The sequence below is a fragment of the Falco punctatus genome, assembly GCF_963210335.1.
Source record: "Falco punctatus genome assembly, chromosome: Z".
Lineage (NCBI taxonomy): Eukaryota > Metazoa > Chordata > Aves > Falconiformes > Falconidae > Falco > Falco punctatus.
Genome location: NC_137586.1, coordinates 74,549,373 through 74,562,750, shown reverse-complemented (window position 1 = coordinate 74,562,750; position 13,378 = coordinate 74,549,373). Strand labels below are relative to the sequence as shown.

General features: G+C 41.9%; 1 protein-coding gene across 5 annotated transcripts in view; it reads left to right on the top strand.

Annotated features, from left to right (window-relative positions):
• Positions 1-13,378, top strand: part of PALM2AKAP2 (PALM2 and AKAP2 fusion) — a 272,605-nt gene that overhangs the window by 201,546 nt on the left and 57,681 nt on the right. The window lies entirely within an intron of this gene.

Sequence of the window (13,378 nt, the reverse complement as noted above, 5' to 3'; positions counted from 1 at the left end):
AATAAGCAAGCTCCTTAACACTAATGTAGCATTAAGAAGCAAGCATTCTTATTGCAGCACTGGATGTACGGTGGATTGCTCCATTTAATGTGCTTGGCTTCCTTCTTTCAGGTAGCTCCTTTTATGCAGTACATGTATATATATTGAACAGATTTCCCAGAAAATACATACATATCCACAAGATTACCCAAAACTAATTTTAATGTTTGCCCTCGCCCTCACACATGCCCAGTTGTCCAGAGCAGGGTGTCTTTGGTGGTCTCGAGGGTCTCCAAATCCACCAACTCCTCTATTCAGTTGGCCAGAGTTCTCCTTTGTAGTGCCCATATATGTCTTAAACCAGGTGATCTTGGTCTCTTTCTTGGCTTGGAATTGCTGGCCTCAGGCCAGTTTTCCTTCATCATCCGGGGCTACCTCTTTGATAGAACCTCAACTTACTGCTTACATGTATACAAAGATTAGTTTCAAACAAACAAGGTACCTTAACACTAACGGTTCAAACCTAGGATACGTGACTACTTCTAAATTCTTCAGATTAAACCTTAACCTTTCTGTAATACTTCCATCTGCCTCCACCCATTAATCAGGACCTCCAGAGGAATGCAGGGAAAGGTGTCACCAGAACATCCACAGCATCCCAGACCCTTGAAATTGTTCTGTGTAGTAAGGTATAAACCTAAGAGGAAGCTCTTGAGCCATTCTTGCAGCCTTCCTTCCCAGGAAGATTTCTATGCTTAATCTACTAGAAATAAGGAAGTAAGCTAGGTTCAATGACAGCCATGGAGAAGTGCTCCAAGAGAAGTTAGAGCGACTGCGTTTCACGTGCCTCCATTTCTGGCTTTTTCTCACCAGCACCAGTTAAAGGGAGACACCTTACTGCTTGACTGTAATAGAAAAGTGTTTCAATTAACTGCATGAAGAAGCTTGGACTGACCTTGACTTTCCTTTGCCACACTTAATACAAAAGATGCAGGAGTAAAAGCACTATTAAAACCAAGTCACAACTGTTTAAAGAGTAAATACAGATGGAAAAGAGAAACATGAAAACTGTTCAAGCATAATCTCTGAGGCTTTTAGGGTACATAAAATGGGGTTGAACAGTCTTTCAGGAAGGGTCTTGTTTCCTAATTTAGGGGAGAAATGTTGGAGCAATATTAAAATCTGGGAAACGGCATCTCAGAAAGGGAAGATGATAGCAGTAAGGTAATTTTACTGTCTGTAAAGATGCAGGTGGTTCCTTGCTGCTCACTGTCTAGTTCACAGGCTGGCATTGTTAACTTGTGCTATGCATTGCAGCTCACTTCTATGGATCTGCTTCCACCAGAGATTTGTAAGGAACAAAAAGTTTGCATTCCTCCTAGGCCATGTGCATCATCATAATAAGATGTGCTTCATGAAGAATACCTTGCTGGAAAGCAGTGTAGGGGTACCAGGGAGGGAAGCCTGTGACCCTGAGGCAGGGAATAACAATGGGTGGGCAGCAGAAGTTGTGAAAGTGTTGCTGTGCTTTCAGGATAGCCTTTGTGTGCGCTTGCACCTCAACACTGGGCTGTCCATGCTTTCTTCCCACCCAGCACTCTGGAACAGTGCCCATGGAGCATGGGGGGTGTGGGGGGGCGGGGGGGGGGTGGGGGGTTGCTGTGAGATGGATTCTTCAGATGATCTCTGTCGAGGGAGAGGCTTTCTGCCCTGTTTCAGCTTGCAAGGGCTGGCTCAGGCACTATCTGAGTGTCAGAGTCTGGTGTGCAGGCTTTACAATAAATACAAACCCGTGCATACCTCCACAAAGCCCATTTAAATAAGTAATGCAGCAGTGGAGCTCCTGAAGCTGGGTCTTTCCCAGTGAGTGGACCTGAAAGCACAGGAGCCTGATTTCATACAAGAAATTCCTAGGTGGAGTTACATGCTGAGAAACTTGTTCAGGCTGAAACGCCTATCTTGTTTTGATGGTATTTTTTTGGTGGTGCTCCTTAGAAACCAAATGGCTGCTTCCTTTCTGGCTCAACAAGGCACTCTTAAACAATACTAATCAAGCAATGTCAGGGTTTCCTTTTAAATGTTGCTTCTGACTCTTCAAGAGGTGGGCTGCTGTTTGCAGCCAGCACCTTGTCTCCCTACATCCAAAGCTGCTACAGTTAGTGAAAGCATCCATTTCCACGCATCTTTGCCTCTCACCTGTCCTTTGCTTTTGTTTGCAAACTATGCAGGGTAGAGAGATAGTGTTTATGTTTTGCTTTCCTTGCCAACAGCAGTAGTATTAGGAGCACACAGCATGCCTCTGCATGAGGGCAGGAGTGTCTGAACTAGGAATGTGTGGGCCACTGCAAAATTGCAGTGCTGCATTTAAGATGAAGGAAGTGAAATCGGTGAATTGACCTTTTTCTTGTTTGTAAGCTTTCACTTGAAAACCAGATCACATATACCTCATACTTACCTTATACTTCAGCCATGCTTTATGATTATTGTATTAGCTACCAGATTTTAAAATACATGTGTTTGGTTTTGAATGAGGGCATACCGCTAGCTGAATGATTAGGTGCACGAATTTTGACTTTCATGAATTGGTTTGTAGCAGTTGTTCAGTGTTGCACTTCAGAAGATAACCTTGAAGTGAAATGTAGCTGTTTTCTAAGGACAAGACTATCTCTCCACTTAACAGCAGCACCACCCAGTTCTGGGAAGTTTAGATCCCTGCTGAATGTTGGTGGTTGTCTGTGAAAGGTAAGATCAGTCTATCTGAATTGCTCCAATATAGCAGATCTTCATCTTTATACGTTATGCCCGTAACTCTGAATGGCAGCTGCAAGCAATGATAAAAAAGGCCTGCAAACAACACCTTACCTCAGCCCAAAACTGTTGCATGCACAGAAGCAACCTCTTGAACTGAATCTGGGATTTCAGACTAATCTATCAACATCATTCTTCACATGTACTCAAATGACAGTGTTTCAGCCATAACACTCATCTGTGGAAGGCACAGCTGGTCTCGGTATCTGGAGGCAAAGCAGCCTTTGTGGCTGTGTAATGACTAGCCATTCCTAGTACCTATACAGCACACCCAGCCAGCTAGATGGAGAAGCTGGTGCAATAACCATATGGCTACCAGGTAAATACTGGTAGCAAATATTTTGTCGTAATGCATTGCGGCAACTCAGTGTGGGCAAAAAAGCAGCATGCAACTAATAATGCTGCAAAGGCATCATGGCATGGCATTAGTCAGGGAATTAGTCCCACTGCAGGGTCTCCAGGCAGTTGCTAATGCCTGGAGTGCTTTCATCCTTGAAAATGCTCCGTATCTTAAGTGACACTCTTGTGGAATAGTGGCCTTTATCCATCCTGGCAGGGACAAGGTAAAATTTTGCGCAAGCAACATGAAATTATTGGTAACAATAAGTGCATACTGCCACACCAGAGACCCACCATGTGCCCACATGGCCATAGTACATTTCTTTGTGCACCACTATAGATACATACATGTTTGTGTCTGTGTGTGAGTATACACAGACATCTATAAGTTACTGGGTGTGTGCTCCCACACAGCCTTTTGCCTCCTCTTTCCCCCTGCAAAGGTTAGTTTCTGTAATTGTGCCCTACAGCAACGACATCTGGCATTAAGAGAAACCTCTGACATGGCCTCCATCTGCTCTGGGCAGACACTCATTAAGCTCAATTAATGCCATAAAGGGAAACCTTCAGTTGCCATAAAGAAAACTCAGATTGTGCTGCATGTTGGAAATGCTGTGCTTAAATAGCAGCTGCTGTCTCACAGCCTTAGTCAGAGGATGGGAGCAGGAGGTATATGAACAATTGTCCGCAATTATGGTCAGAGATGGTCTTTTAGTAGAAAGCCTTCAGTGTCAGAATTTCTTTAGGGGTTCAAGAGGCAGTGCATTAACTTTTCATAGCTTATATATAAATGGTGCTTCATTATAACTAATTAATGGGCAGAAAATGAGGGGATTTATACAAATCCTGTTACAAAATTTCTCCCTTTTTAAAGGATTGGGCTAAAACACAGAAGAAAAGAACCATTGTACTGGAGAACGAGAAAAAGAGTGTGCCCTAAGGCAGTTGAGTGCTTTGCACATGTTGGGAGGCTCTTGTAGCTGTTGAGGTTTAAAATAGGATGAGACTTTCTGTATTGATAGAAAACTGAGAAGTAAAGAGGGTGGGGTAGGGCAATGCTGAGCATTCATCAAAACTACATAAAATGCCTGACACACCTGGAGAGACGTTTGGCCAGAGTTCCATAAATGGAACAGTTATTAATTGAAATGGTGGGAAAAATTGACACAGCTGGATTTTTATTGATGTTTGTCCAGCTGATTTTTACCCCTGTGAAAACCAACCTGCCAAGACAATTGTGTTGTCATATCTCTTCTTGAGACACATTTCTACACACAGCCTTGTTATGGGTGAATTCATGGACCCTTGTTCCTTACCCACCAGTGGTTCTGCAGCACCTGAGGATATCTGAAGATACAGCACCTGAATACATCCTTTGGAGTCAGAAATTCTCTTCCAAAGACCTGAGTAGGGCACAGGCCATTAGCTATAGCAGCTTACTGCAGGAAGGACAGGATCTAGGCAACAAAATACACAGTTTTGCAATAAAATGAAAGATTGAAACAAGGTGGGTAGAAGGCATGAAGGAATTAGGAGGGATGAGGCTAACACACTGTACGTTTCTAAGATTCTGGATTGAGTGGAGCTGGTCCCCGCTCCCCATATTTACCCAAATTATGTTTAGAGATTTATTTACTTTTTATTGTACTTTTTGCATATGGATGCAAAATCTACCTGCTCCAGGGAAAAGCAGATTAGTTTCAGGCTCATGTTTCACACTGCCAGCATTTTCTCCAATGAGTTGTGTGATCTAACACTTTATTTGGCACAAATATGTGTGGTGTTATTCCTATCCCCTAGGAAAAAAGAGAAAATGTAACACAGAAGCCGTAATACACCATACCATACAGCTGGTGATCTTCACACAACCAGTGAACAGGAATGACTTAATGTGGCCGGGGCTGCTTAAGACCTTCCAGTTGGGACTGCATCTTTCCCTTTTCCATCTTTCCATTCCTGGAGCTCTTATAGTGAAAAAATAAATGCACGTGAGACCCAGATGTTGGTTTTACGAGGAACTGTAGGAGGGAGGGGGAGACTGAGCGAGCATACGAAGTTTTCCTCATACCCAGCTTCGCAGCCCCAGCAAAAAGCATGACAACATGCATTGTTCTGCAAGCACCGAGACCCGTGTCACCATCCATGAATAACTTCTCTTAAACCTTCAGAAGGCCAGTGTGGATTTCTCTGCTTCACAGCCCTGAAATCAACATGGCAAACAGCCTTTGAATGCCTGCAGACAGCGTCAGTGCTGCTCACCCACGCATGATGCTGTGCCAGCAGTGCCCACGCTGTGCTCGGCCATGCAGAGGAGGTGGTGGCAGAGGGGCTGGAGCACAGCGGGGAGTGGAGTGCCAGGATGGCTGGGGCTAGTAGCGGGGCAGGAGTGGCAGGGGTGCTGCTGGTAGCAGGGTGGGGTGTGGTGCTGGATCCAGGGAGGCTTGGATCTGCATTTACTCTGCAATAAAACTTGGCAGAACAGTGCCTGGTTGTCTGAGAGGTGATTGATTTTGTGGCTGTGGTGCTACAGACTGCTCCGACACAAAGTGTTAGAAAGAGTGCAGTGTGAAGGGAAAAGGGATTTTCTCCCTGCGTTCCCCACTAGGTTGTTGAAACTTTCTCCTGTGTAAACAAACCGGTTGTGTGAGCATCCTCAGTTTCATTTTTCTCTTCTGATGCCATTTCATGCAAAGGAAATGAGCTGCAAGTGTTTAGCCTGGCACTGTAACTTTGGTAATCGTATCCAGGGCATAGAGTAGCATGGGCTGGTGCTTAATCATTCACTCATTAGCTCAGTGTCGGTTGAGCTTGGAAGACAAATAGAGGGTAAGAAATTGTGTCAGCTCGTCTGAGAGGAGCAGGTATAAGCTGGTTCAGGAAGGATGACACATTTTCTGGGCTTCTTTGTGTGCTAGCTCATTGCCTCTCCAGCACAGCTGTTGCTGCTGCTACCAGTTTTGGAGAAAACATCAGTATTTGAAGTGCCCATCTGCTTGCAGGTTTTGTCATATTTTACTTGGTGTAATCCTGTCAGATGAGAGTAGCACAACTGTGAGCATCTCCTGCACTATCATCTGACTGCCAGCAGCTCCTGTGTCATGCACTCTTTTTGTTGTTACACTTTTTGTATAAATACTTCCCTTATGTACCCAGGGAGTCTTTGGAGGGCTGTCTTTGCTTATGTGGCAATACAAAGAGGATTTCTCCCCTCTCCAGCAATGATTACTTACCAATCAGGCCATTTCCAAAAGGGGTGGGGGACACATGAACAGTGTTGTAGACACTGCTGAGAAGACCATACCTGGAACACCGTATGCATTTCTAGCCACTCATGCTCAAAAAACACGACTTGACATTGCAGTGGATGCAAGTGTGGGAGTCTGCATAGACAGCAAGGAGATGAAAGCCTGACATGCAATTTGAGATTAAAGGAGCTTTACTTGTTTAGTCTAGGAAAATGCAGACCAGGATATATCAGAAGTTTATATATGCATCAGGGAAGGAAGCATTAAGGGCAGTAGGTTACTACACCAAATGGTCTGTACTGGAAAAAGAACAAACAGCGATGACCTAGCCGTTAGTAGACATAGACTAGAAACTAGAAGCCAGCCCCTAGGTGTTAGAGCAACACTCCCATGGCAACAGTGGTGACAAATTTTCTTAGCTGTTTTAAAGACAGAGCTTGACTTAAGTTCATGAAGAGGATAGGCTGACATGCTTTCCTGCTGTAACAGATGATGGGACTGGATGACTCAGGAGATCTTGTTTGCTCCTTGTATCAATCTATTCACAACATGGCTTCATTAAAGTCCCTGCAGCACTTTTGCAGTGGAGCCTGAGATACCTCAAATGGACAACATGTTCATGGATTTGAAGTGTACACAAACAGTATTTCAAACTATGAGCTGAACAAGTTTCATGGGATTGGGAGGGAGATGTCTAGCAGTGGTTTGGTAACTGACCACCCAAGGTAAACATGGTGCTTAGAAAACTGCAGTGCCAATTTATGCTGGGTGATGTTTGTGTTTGTTCAGTTGGAAGCTGAATTCAGCCAGACATGAATCACCTTTTTTTTCCTTTTTACTGAGAATACTTTTCAGCCATATCACCAGTCAAGACAACCAAAACCAGAATGGTTAAGGAGGAGGTGAGCAGGGATTACAGCAACTCTTTTAGGACTGGCTTGCACTGCTGTGTGACTGTGGCCACTTGCTCTTGCGTCAGTTATCAAACCACAGTGCCAGCACCATTGTAAGTGCTGTTGGGCTAATGAAAAGGCTGTTTTTCCATGGTGATGCTACACATGATCCTGACTGCAGTTATGTAAGTGCTTGTGATATTTTCTGCCAAACCACAAGAGGTTGCACTTTCATGATTAGTGCATAATCTCTAATGTAGACAGCCCGGGGACAAGTTTGACATATTACCTACAGAAGGACACCCTAGAAAACCGGTGAAGGAGAATTCTTAGGCAGTCACTCAGTATCTTCCAGGACAGCCAGTTTACATCCATTGCACACTACCTTCTGATGTGTATGTGTTCCTCTTTTTCTTTTTATATTGGGTGTCTCAGAGATGCTGAGTTAGGAAGATATATGTAGATAGATAGATAGATAGATAGATATAAATTCCTGGTTACAGTGAAGAATTTAAGAGTTTCCTCTACTAATTGTTTCAGGATTTTTGTCATCTTTCCCACTTGTAAAAGTGTTTGACTTCTGGTCTTTCAGAGGTTAAAAGGTGGCCAAGCAGCAGTTGGATCTGATTTGAAAAGAATATGAGTGAGAATTCAGGATTTCCTGCTTAGGGAGAGCCATGTGAGTACCAGTGAATGAACACAGTCCAAAGCTCATTGCACTCTACATTTAGATACCCATTTAGTTCCATGTGTTTTGAGCCATGCCTTGAAAGCATGGGTTGCTGAGATCCCAGAGCTAGTCTGTGGCTTCCAAAATGTCTTCCTGCATTTTTGGTGGCAGGATTTGTTTGAAACATGCTAGTAATCTTTTACAGATCTTCTACCAAGCCAAGTCATTTTCTGTATGATGTGAAAATAATTCATGCTGCTGCATCATCACTAGTTGTATGCAGTACACTGATGTATTCAAGGGAAGTTTTGCATCCAGTGCGTGATAACATCTTAGTCTTCATGATTTCATGCATTCCTGGTGAAAAATGTAGTTAAGAGCCACACTTATGTAAAGCTGTGTTGCAGAGCATTTGGACTGCCTTTTTCTTACACCCTTTCTTACTGTTTTTCCTTTCAAACAGAAGGTAGAAAATTGTGCTCCTCATGTATCTGCCATTTAAGTGAATTATTCTTTCCAGATAATGTTAGTCCTGTCCATAGTCACCTAGTTAGCCTTTTCCCCTACCACCACCTTTCTTTTTCAGAATAAAGTCTTTTTCTCCTGATGGGATAAGCTTTTCTAAGTATTGAGGAAATTATTTGGTACTGAGCAACTTCTTGTCTCTTGAAATACTCCTTACAGTATTACTTCTTGGAGCACCAAGCATCAGCTGATGTATCACTACACACTGTGTTCTCCCAGAGATGGCACTTTTTTGTTAGGATAGACATTTAATAATAATAGCAGTGTTGCATCCACAGAGGTTTACCAGGCAACAAGGGTGACAGGTTTTGTAGAAGGAAGCAATATCTTTTACTAGACTGACCAAAACAAGTAAGAAAAAAGACCAATGTTTTGGGCTTAGCATGCAATCATCAGCTCATGTGCATGATAACTTGACTTTCTTGCATGAAGTAAGAGGATGTTTTCCAGATTTGCATGCTCCAAGGCTTCCCATCCAGGCCCCAGATAAAACTCTGCTGTTTTTTCCAAGCTTTTCCATATAAGTATGGAAATAAGTTTGGCCTTTGGGATACGTGATTGGAAAAGAGAGGCTCCTCATATTGCTGACATTGCATATCTTTGGTGTACTGTCTGAGATCTTGCATAAATTTTCTGGTGGTAGAGATAACTCCAAATGTGATCTATTGTGTCATCTATAAAATGGGGATAATAAAATTATGTGCAACAGAAGAGAAGAGGTAAGATGAACAAAGTGATAAATTTAAATCAAGAGATTTAGAGACTGGCCATTTTAAAATTTCTAGCTCGCTTGTTTCCATCCAGGAGGTAGGAATGGAAAACCAAGTCTAGTTCCTGTAGGAGGACTATTCCCCTAGGGAGGGAGGAGCAGTACAGCAGAACCATAATAAAAGTAGTAAAAATAATAATAAATAAGCTACAAATACTAGAAGTAGCTGTCTTCTAGTGTTTGTACTAGAGGACCTCACCAGGCTGAATTCTCAGGCTTTCTTATTCAGTCCTGCAGTTCTTGTTATTGCAATATTTTGCACATAAAGTTCAGTAATTACAGATTGAGACTAGGCAGGATTAGAATCCTGAGTACTTTTGCCTAAATTTCAGATCATCAAACCATATATTTTGCTGTTGCCAAACCTTGCAATTACTTGAAGTCTTTGAGTGCTCATTTCCAGGACTGACAGAGCCTCTGGCTCCTATATAGTAGTGTCCTATGCCAGCCAGGCTACATTCTGTACAACAGGTAAGAATCCAGTTTTCTACCTTTTGTAAGGGAAAGACAGAGCACAGTGATGCATTCTCACACCAGTTTTGGGTTTGCACATTGCATACAGCATGGTCAAAACCAAACGCATTCCAGGAAATTGCAAATATCTTTTGTGTCAAATGTCAGATATCAGAAGTGGTAAGCAGAGGAAGTGGGGCTGAGGTCTTCCTCACACTCCTGGGACTGTATCTGCAATACATTCTGCTGCATGAGATGTGGCATTTCAGTGGAGCACTAAGAGTCCAAAAAAATGGAGGGAGCCATTTTAATGGGGAGTAAAATTAAAATTGAAAACCTTGGTTTCTTTGAATACCAAGTAAAAAAAAAACAACAACAAAAAAAGATACTGTGGGTACTTATCTTACATGCTGAAAAGATTATATTTTTCTGCATTCTTCTAAGAAGGAAATAAATGATTATCAAATGTCCTCATAAACATACTTTTTGCAAATAACGTGTAAAGTATGCTGTAAACACCTTTTTGATAAAAGGCATGGTGAGATTAAGTGATTTTTCCCAAGACATCAGAGCCTGGGACTGGAATTGATCTCATAAATTCCAGTCTAGTATTTTAGCCCCATTCATTTTTCACAGCAAGAGGTTTTATCTCTTTGATGCAGTGTCTCATCTTCTTTACTCATGGACCACTGGAAGACAAACAACTTTTATGGCTTCAGCAGCTTGAGTAAGTTCTTTACCTTAGCCAAAGGCTTTGTATTTATTGGGAAGTAAAAGGAGGTGTAGAAAGGCAGCACTGGTAAATCATGTGCTGTCAGGAGTCTCACAGGAAGTCGAATGACCCTTGCTTGGGAAACACAGACCACAAATGTGGCTGTGATATTTACTGGTATGTGCTTTGCATTCTTCTGCAAGGACCAATTGCATTTTACATCAGTACAGTAAGTCCTGCCTATGCCTTTCCAAGATTTCAACATTAACTCTTCTGAAAACAACCTACTGGAGAGAAATGCTTTGAGGGTTAGTATTTTGACTTCTGACTGAGTCCTGGAAAGCTCTCACCTGGTGTTAATGATTTCTAGTAAGGGGGAAGAAGGATGGGCTTTCAACACAGTGAGCATTCATTGGCATGTATCATGTTTCAATAGACCCTGCCTGGATGGCACAGTCACATCTTTCTGGCTTCCATTTAATATATCTGTTTGCTCACAGTGTCTCCCTGAAGACAAGTCAACAATTGCATTAACTTTCTGATCTTGGTATGGGAATGTTTATGTTAATTTCCTGACATCAGTGGCTCTGTGATCTCTCATTTGAAATGGGCTATGAGGGAAAGCTGTTTCAGTATTCCTGTTTTTTTAATTAAAAAGAGAGGGGGAAATGCCCAAAATGAGAGGTGAAAAAGAAGGCTAACTTCTGTAGAAAATAAGCAGGTTATATTTTTATGGGTGCAAGGTCATAAAAATTCAGATTTTGTCTTTTTAACCATTTACCACAATGAATATTTCCTAATACAAAAGATGTGGAAGTGTCTTTAATGTCTCGTTCCCAGTTAATTAACTATCCTAAATATGGCTGATATATCACAGTATTTTTTGCTAGCAGTTTCTGAGCTATTCAAGAGCACTTAGTTCATTCACTGGGAAAATCAAAGATCAGAGGTCTTCTTTCTAAGAAGCTTGTTTAATGTTCTGTATTGGGCCAAAATGTTTTGTCGTTAGGATGTTCCGTGGGATCTCTTAGGTTTCAGATGTTTCGGCAGACTTAGTTCACTGTTAAGTCTGCAGAATTTTATCTTAGTACTTAGGTTGATCCTTTCTGTACCTATATTTTTATTTACCTTCAGAATTACATCCTGTGATACAGATTTCATCATGTAGATAATGAGCAAGGTACATGATCTTTAACAAAAAAAAAAGAAGATATGAAGAGGCTACAAGGTGAAGATGCACGTAGACAGGTTTGTTTGCATTTCATGGCAGTTGTTTGTATATCTGGCCATGGGAGTGTTCAAAGGATGTGTGGAATGGTTATTTCTCACCAGAATCTGCATTTTTACCCTTGGCTATACCAAAGTAACTTGATGTTACTTCAGCAGAAGTCACTTCATCTATTCCATGTTTGTAACCTAAGTCCTCCTGTAATCCATTTTAGAGTCATGTCCAGATTCTTTCTGAGGAACAGGATTTGTAATTTGATCTTTGTCTGGTTGTTAAAAAAACATAGTAATTGGTGAAATATTAGCTATGGTACCTATGTTTGTTCTGGCTTAAATCACTTTTGGTTACTAAAGAAATGACCAAAGTCATTTGTTGCTTCCAACATTTACTTCAAAAGTGTCAATGTAAGAGGTCAAAATACAGAGAAACATGAAAGAAAACTGAGTTGTTCCCATGACTGGTTGTCAGGCAAAGCTACCTCAGTAAGCTGAGCCAAGCCAGGGATTTATGTGCTGTGTAGTTGAGGTTGTATAGACATTGCTAAAGCCACTGCTAAGTGATGTGTGTAGTGTATAATTTCAATAATTTTAAACAGATCTGCAGGTTTACATTTTTTGAATTGGTGCCATGTCTGTGTTGGTTGTGTACGTACAAAAACAAGGGTATAGTAACAAACTTCTGAGCTGAGCCAGAGCTCAGATCTGTGTTTGGCAAGTACTTGGTGAAATCATTACCTCACTAGTTGTCTAGGGTTTTTTGCGTGGCTGTCCATCACTTCACTGTCAAGAAAGACAAAATATGAAAAGAAACATTTTCTTTGAGAATCTGTTTAACAAACACTGAGTGTGTTGGAGTGCTTCTGCTGGTACTCGTGCTGCAGTAGGACTTGCAGAGCAGCATTAGGAGTGTTTTCAGTACACTGATGGGGGAGCAGCACTATGCACAGCCACCTCAGTTCTCTGCTAGAAGTACCTGTAGAGACAAGTCTTGTGCAGTTCTTCCTCCATCCCTGTAATGTATTTTGGTGGGATTGCAGCAGCAGAGGTACTGGAGGTGAAAGGTGCTGAGGATCACTGAGTCAGATCTGAGTCAACATAAACATAAAATTACTTCTTCCTCTACCAAAGGCAGGGGCAGGGAGGGGAAGCCAGGTTAAGTTAGTTACTCGATCTGTGTGGCTGGATTTACATTGGTGATGGTTTGTGAGTACAACTGCCGTAAAAGGAAAGCAGATGTGACCATGGTGTGGACACAGCATCCCACCATTTTCTGACCAGCAGTAGGGTACAGAAGTACCATTTCAATTCATCGCTGAAATCAGATAAATGTAGAAAATAACTGACCTTTACTCTTTTATCAGTTTAATCTCTTGGAGACTAGATCTTGGTCTTTGACTGAAAAACTGACAATCTGTTAAGGAACACTTAACCACAAGCAAGGCAGCAGCATACCATATTTCCAGTGTTGCAAACAGCTCACTTCAGAGTATTCGGGAGAAAACCTTTCAGACTCATTTAGGGTGGTAACTTTTTATACTCTATATATCATGGTTTTAACATAAGAGTAGCAGCTCCGGTGTGAATTTATTTAACAAAATCATGCCAGTTGCCACGTAGAGATCAGGATGCCTGACAGGAGGAAAGGGAATCCCTCCTGACAGGAGGAAAAGGGATTTCCTTTGAGCCAGGCTACAACATAACAGCAGAAATAAAAAAATGTAAGCTACACATGGTCTCTGATAGCTGCTTCTGGACTTC